At 45.8% G+C, this 7,610-nt stretch overlaps 1 protein-coding gene across 2 annotated transcripts in view; it reads left to right on the top strand.

The window, feature by feature from the left end:
- The window catches only part of ADGB (androglobin), a 177,463-nt gene that overhangs the window by 79,223 nt on the left and 90,630 nt on the right, over nucleotides 1–7,610 (top strand). The gene's annotated exons all lie outside the window — the stretch shown is intronic.

The following is a 7,610-nucleotide window of genomic DNA, read 5'->3' as shown; positions in this document are numbered from 1 at the left end:
ATGAGATTTCATATACTCCTTGATTTTCTAACTCAATTTTGTCTTTGGGGTTTCTTAGGATGGTGGATATTTTTCGGTTTGTGCAGAATGCTGTCTTGATGTTGTGTTTGTGGAGGATTTTGCTGATTCTGTCTGTGGCGCCTTTTATGTATGGGAGGAGGGCTTTTCCGTTTTCTTGTTCTCTGTCCTGGATTTTAGTGTGGGTTTCTTTTTGGATTATGTTGGTGATCTTATTTCTTTGGAATCCATTGGATGTCAGTACGTTAGTGAGAGTGTGTAGTTCGGTTTTTAGGTGTTGTTCATCAGCTAAGCATTTTGTTCTGGAGATGAGTGTCTTGGCTACGGAGTTGATCTGGGCTGGGTGGTGGTGTGAGAGTGTGTGCAGATAGCGGTTAGTGTGTGTTTTCTTCTGGTAGATGGTGTGTCCTAGGGAGCCATTAGATTTCCTGTAGACTAAGACATCCAGGAAGGGGAGTTGGTTGTTTACTTCTGTTTCCATGGTGAACTGTATTTTGGGGTGTAGGCTGTTGAGATGTGTAAGGAAGTTGTCCAGTTGTTCTTTCCCATGTGGCCAGATTATGAAAGTGTCGTCTACATATCTGAGCCAGAGTTTGGGTTTGTGATCAGATTTTTCTAGAGCTTGGGTTTCAAAGTTTTCCATGTAGAGGTTGGCAATGACAGGTGAGAGGGGTGATCCCATGGGTGCTCCTTCTATCTGTTTGTATTTTTGTCCATTATAAATGAAGTATGTGTTGGATAGGCAGTGGTTGGTCAGATCAAGGATGTGTTTGGGGGGGGGGGGGTTATATTTGTTTTGGATAGCTGTCAAGGCTTCTTTGATTGGCACTTGGGTGAAGATAGATACGACATCAAAGCTCACGAGTAGGTCTCTGGGCTGTAAGTTTTGTTTCTTTATGATCTCTATGAACTGGAAAGAGTTTTTTACATGTGAGGTGATGGAATCTGCATAGGGCTGTAGTTATTTGGCGAGAAATTTGGCTAGATTTTGTAGAGATGAGCCTATGGAGCTGACTTTGGGTCTAAGTGGAGTTCCTTTTTTGTGTATCTTGGGGAGACCATAGAGCTTGGGGCATCTGGATGACTTCTCTCTGGGAATGATTCTTTGCTGGATCTCTTTGCTGATGGGGGAGGCTTTTATTTTGAATCTAGTGGTTTTTTCCAGGTAGGTGGTGGGCTCCGTGTTTAGGGGTTTGTATGTGGAGTCTTGGAGTAGGTTGGTTAATTTGGTTTGGTAGTCAGAAGTGTTCATAACCACCGTGGCATTGCCCTTGTCTGCTGGTAGGATTATTATGCTGGTGTCTTCTTTCAGGTTAAGTAGTGCTGTCTGTTCTTCTTTGGATAAGTTGCTTTTGGGTGGCTTGCTGGTGCAGAGGATGTTGGTGATTTCGAGTCTGATTCTGTTAGCATCGTCAGGGTTGATTTTGGTTAGGCTGGTTTCAACTCCACATATAATGGTTTCAGTTGGGATGTATTTGGGGGCAACTGCAAAGTTGAATCCTTTTGAAAGGACATTGGTTTCGGCTTTGGTGAGGATCCTGTCTGAGATGTTATGCACTGTTTGTTTCATGTGTGGCTGTGAGGGGGGAGGGGTTGGTTTCTGGTGTTCTTTTAGTCTTCGGAGTTTGTTGATGTGTGTTTCTGTCTTGAGGGTGGTCTTTGTTTCAGCTCTCCAGGCGGCGAGTTGTTTGAATTTGTCCCAAAGTGCGGGGTGGATCTTGTTGCTGAGTTTGAGGTGAAGTGTGAGGAGATCTTTGTTGATTCGGTCTAGGAGGAATCTTTTTATGTGAAGTTCATTTCTGATTAGGGCCAATTCTGTTCTTTTCAGGATGTGTTTGGTGACTGCAGAGTTGAAGTGGAATTTCAATTGGAAGCATGTGGGGATTAAGTTTTGATCTCGGCAGTTGCGTAGGAATGCGAGGTCACATAAAATGGAAGTTCTTTGGACTTCATGTTTTTCGTAGGTCCTAGTCAGATGATGGGTTTCCCCCCTGTAGAGGTACGATATTTGTTTTCTGAGGTTTTCGCGGGTGTTAGTATATAGGTCTTTGGTTATTCGGGTTTTCTCCTGCGTAAAATTGGAAGTGTCTTGGCGATGTTTCAACTAAGTCTCATTCATCATCTTCAGGCTTCGTGCTTCCAGGAGCAATGTGAGATCTCGGCTGTTTCTTTCTTTTACCTGCCAGTGGGGGTTTGAGCTGATTGGGTGGGAGCTTGGCTGTGTTCTGATTGGGTGGAGGTGTGTTTTGATTGGTTGGGGGTTTGTGTTTCATGTAAGGGTAGGAGGGGTTGAAAGTGGTTAACGGTGCAGTTGTGGTCTGGCTTCTGGTCCTTGGTTGTGCCTCATCATCAGTGTGGGTTATTGTCTGCTTTCTCTGTGGATGTTTTGTAGTGACATCCTGTGTGGCTCTTGTGAGTGTGGGCCTGGTGTCATTCCTCATGTTAGGGACTCTTTTATCAATAAGGGCAGGCTTCCAAATGGCTGGCAGGCGGGAGGTATCGTCCCGCCTGTTCATGCTGTGTGGGCGTTTTTCTATCTCGATGGCTTCTCTGATTATTCTGTTGTTAAAATGTTCAGCCTTGGCAATAGTTCTGGTCTTTTTGAAGTCAATTTTATGTCCTGTGGCTTTAAGGTGTTGGACCAGGGAAGAAGTTGGTTCCTCTTTTCTGATTGCGTTTTTGTGTTTTTCAATGCGTGCACTTATTCTTCTGTTGGTTTGTCCTATGTATGTGGTGGTGCAGGTGGTGCATGGGATTTCATATACTCCTTGATTTTCTAACTCAATTTTGTCTTTGGGTTTCTTAGGATGGTGGATATTTTTCGGTTTGTGCAGAATGCTGTCTTGATGTTGTGTTTGTGGAGGATTTTGCTGATTCTGTCTGTGGCGCCTTTTATGTATGGGAGGAGGGCTTTTCCGTTTTCTTGTTCTCTGTCCTGGATTTTAGTGTGGGTTTCTTTTTGAATTAGGTTGGTGATCTTATTTCCTGTCGTCAAGACACTTCCAATTTTACACGGGAGAAAACCCGAATAACCAAAGACCTATATATACCAAAGATTATATATATATATTGGGCAATCCTACTGAAATTGTTTTTAAAATGTAATCCTTGCTCTAAATTGCTGGCATCTCCCTGACTTATAGTTTGATAATTCCAAAGTAATTGAAGCAGTACATTGTTTTCAAGCATCTCTTCACTTGCCTTTACTTGCCTTTGTTTGTTCCAGTAGAAGAATTAGTTTTGAAGTATAAATAAAGACCAGTGAATCCCAACTCTTTTTAAAAAGTGAATCAATGAAAATAAGGGGAATCCCTTATTTGAGAATGCTTGTCTTTATATACTGTAAGTCACTTACTTTATCAAGATCATTGTCGGAGACCATTCTTTATGTGTGGTGGCACACTATATATGAATTCTCAACCCTTGACTAGGGGTATTGTTAACTTCTTGTTTGTATTGTTTAGCTCACTGTTAGTATATTATAACCCTGGTGTTAATCTCTGTTTAGCTGGGTGTTGATTACTGGCAAGATGTTTTGGGCTTTCCTATTGTCTCTGTTGAATGGTATATAGATATTGTTTATCTTTGTATGTCTGTAGATGGCTGATTTGTTTCCCAATAATAATTTAAACTTATAATTATGGTGAAGTCTGTCCATGTGTTGGAAATGAAACAATTTTCGTGTCTTCTGATTGCTGGTTAGTGTTCATGGATGTGCTTTGCTAGTCTTCTTCCTGTTTGTCCTACATAGTGTCTGTTACAGAACTTATACTATATGGTGTGGGTGTCTGCTGTTTATTCTTCTGGGGTTGCAGGTCTTTTGGTTTATTTATGATGTTTTGGAAGACTTTGGTTGGTTTGTGTGCTATGGTAGCATCAGATGCTTTTGTCATCCTTTTTTGCCACTCCTTTTCCTTTGGACTCAAACTTTGTTTATCAAACTATTGTTTTAGGCTGCAGCTCTTTCTCCTGCTCCCAAGGTCATCCCCACGTACCATTACATAAACCTCCTACAATCTTCAGTACTTGTGATATCCTTCAGGATTACTGATTTTAGAACATGTTGCTCAGGCAGGCAGGTCTCACCAGTGATGTTAGGGACAAGGAGAGAAAACAAACTTAGGGCACTCTGTTACAGAGTTGCCTCAGAGTTCAGTTCTTCTATTGTGTTTAGCATCTACATGAAACCAGTCTGAGAAGATTTCTGCTAATTCAGGATGAAGTACCATCAATATGCTGGGCTACTCCACCCACCCCAGACCCAGTTCAAGATGTGATAGAAATTATAACTCCGTGCCTGAGAGCTATCAGAATTTAAGTGGGGAGAAACAGAAGCAAGGCTCAACCAAAATAAGACTGCTGTTAATTTAAAAGCCATGACTAATTTTGCCATGACTATTCAGAATAGTTGCTTGTGCTCTTACCATCTCCCAGTTAGATAACTGTTCTGACCCCCCTCTTTGCTCGTTCAAAAATGACAGCCACACACACAGCTTGAAAAAGGAATGTCTTTATCAGTCCCGGCTCAAGCTGGCTGCAAGCCCAAAAGAAACATAGATAAACGTCTCTTACAAAAAGTCTTCACTCAAACCAACGACCAACTAGATCTCACAGGTTGGGCCTCCTCTGGGTGCCGTCGACCGGACAATACCGGCTGGTGGCCCCCCAGGGGATGGCCTTCTCTGTAGCTGCGCCGGTCCTGTGGAACGATTTACCCGTAGAGATCCGGACTCTTACCACTCTCCCGGCCTCCCAAAAAGCCACCAAGACCTGGATGTTCCGGCAGGCCTGGGGCTGTTGATCAATGTCCAGCCCCACTCAGACAGAATGGATGGTGTGCAATTTTAACAATTGTATTTTTACCTTTAATTTTTTAAATGTTTTTATCTTGTCTGTAAGCCGCCCAAGGGAGTGGGCGGCATACAAATTTTATTTTATTTTTAAAATTAAATACCAAACAGCGTTACATGAATTCAGATACTTGGCTAAAGGCTTCTCTCAATGGTTACACACAAATGGAGAACGACAAACAACGTTGACTTCTGCAACTAAGGCGTGGCACCATCAGTCTTTTATCCACAGGAGGAGAGCCTTAACAAGCCCCAGCTGCTTGTTATCTTCTCCCAGGAGCATCCTGAAACCACCCACTGATAGCAGCTCCAAAGGCTCCTACCGAGCCACAACACTATCCCCCACCGCAGGGCCCTTCCCCCGGGTCTAACGGTCCAGATGCGGTTGGAATGGATTGTCCATAAGATGGCCCACACTCATTTCCTGTGTTTCCTCCTTCGTAATTCCCAAATACCTGCATGAACATTCCCCTTGATCCAATGCTCCCCAGGTATCCGGTGGCCCCCATGTCTCCTCCCGCCCTGCATGGTGTCGACACCCCGTCCAGGGTCCTCCACCTTCTCCAAGGCCAACCCACCAGCCCCCGTGCTGTCGGAGTCTGGCGGCAGCTCTAACAGCTCCGGCCTGGCCACAACACCCTGTCCAGGGTCCTCCACTTCCTCCAAGGCCAACTCATAAGACCCCTCGCCGTCGGAGTCTGGCGGCAGCTCCACCGACTCCTGCGGTGGAGCTGCCGCCAGACTATCCCCCACCACAGGGCCCTTCCCCCAGTTCTGACGCTCGGGATGCGGCCCGGAAGGGTTGGTGATGGCCTCCATGTAACACAGTCCCAGACACTGGTACCCCACCGGGATCCTAGAAACGAAGTCCTGTGCTGCGGGGACCGGAGTCGGCAAGGGCTGGAATCTTGGCGAAGCCCTCCTTGCAGACCTGGCCCATTGGCACTGGACACACGACTCCACGCACTTCCACATATCATTTCTTAAACGGGGCCACCAAAACTGACAGGATGCCATGCGCAATGTCCGGAAAAACCCCCAATGTCTTGCTGCAGAAGCGCCATGAACCTGAGAGAGCACCCGTCTACAGATGTGCCCTGCAGGAACATAGAGCCAGCCCCGATACTTCAAAAGATCCCCTTCCAAAGTCCACGGGGAAGCCGGCCCTACTTCCGTCTTTCGTCGCTCCACCCATTCCTCACCCCGCTGCACATCCCGTATCAGAGACTGTATGCTCACGGAATGATAAACTGCAGCGCAGGATGCAACGGGTAGAACAGTCCGAGGTGGAAGCGAGTCCGCAGGGTCAGAGTTCTCCGATTTCCTAGGCAGGGCATCCGCCCTGGGATTCCACACCCCACGAATGCACGCTACATTGTGCAAACGAGGTATCAAAGTCGCACAAACGTGCCGATTGTCTGACATGATAGTTCGTTGCTGAGGGACAGCCGCAGTCTGCGCAACCCTTCTATTCTTCTTGGGGCAACTCCCCGCCAGGTGTCCAAGATCCCCACAGTAGAAACACAATCCCTCAGCACGTCGTCTGTCCATCTCTGTATGTGACACTCAAGGTCTAACAGCACCCAACTCCATGGGCTCCTCCCAGTCCACTGCAGTCTCTTGATAAACTGGCATGCTGGTGGGCTCCTGGAATGCACGGCGAGGCCTTCGCCTCTGCAGCCGGGTGTCTATCTGGAGGCACAAGTGGACCAACGCGTCGAACTTTGGTGGCCTGTCCACCCTTGCCAGTTCATCTTGCAAGGCATCAGACAATCCATCTTGGAAAGTGTCCATCAGAGCTGGTTTATTCCACACTGAATCCTGGCTACGCAGCCTGAATTCACTTACATAGTCTTGCAATGAACCACTCCCCTGCTGCAGTGACTGTAGACGTCTGGTTGATGTTTCCCCCTTAATGGGATCCTTAAACATACGCTTAAAGTATTGGCAAAAACCCTGGAAGTCATCCAACAAAGGGCTCGGCTGAGTTAACAAGGGGGTAGCCCAATGGGCAGCTGTGTCTGAGAGCAAACTAATAATAAATCCCACCTTCGTCCGGTCAGTGGGAAAGTCCTCCGCTCTCAAACTCAGGAACAGCTGGCATTGTCCCAAAAACACGGCAAATATGGCCTGATTCCCATCAAATTTATCCGGCATGGCTACTGGGCACTTCCTCCTTGGCTGGGGGAGCCTTAACGAGCCCCAGCTGCTTGTTATCTTCTCCCAGGAGCATCCTGAAACTACTCACTGATAGCAGCTCCAAAGGCTCCTACCGAGCCACAACAGATAACTATATTTCACACTACATGGGAATGCTTTTGAGTGCCAACTAGAAAAGTCTTATCAAAAATCCAATAGTTCATGTGCTCACTGGCCAGTGGTGGAGCTACATTATATCATTACAGCAGAAGTTTGCAGGGTTAATAGTATGTTAATGAAGAATTAAATTGCTTTAAAACCCTATATGGTTCAGAGCTTGTATTTAAGAAGTTTATTCTCCCAGAAGGAGTTTGGCCACCTGATCAAGATGGTCAAAAGCATCCAAATACCAGGAAGTGCAGCAAAAGGATCTGTTCTCTGTGAGGGTTTCTCATGAAACAGCTGAGGTGAGAATGAACTTCATTTTCATGGTCTTCTGGAAACTGGTAAAAATCTAGTTCTTCTGAAAGGCCTTTAAGAATTTACTATGGAGTTATTGCCAGCAATATTAATCTTAATTATGGGTACTTGGTGTTCTTTGAG

Source organism: Thamnophis sirtalis, unplaced genomic scaffold (genome assembly GCF_051295495.1).
Source record: "Thamnophis sirtalis isolate CommonGarterSnake01/CBP01778 unplaced genomic scaffold, rThaSir2_p1.2 scaffold_6, whole genome shotgun sequence".
NCBI lineage: Eukaryota > Metazoa > Chordata > Lepidosauria > Squamata > Natricidae > Thamnophis > Thamnophis sirtalis.
The sequence above is the reverse complement of the archived record's forward strand: the minus strand, read 5'-3'. Positions and strand labels throughout refer to the sequence as shown.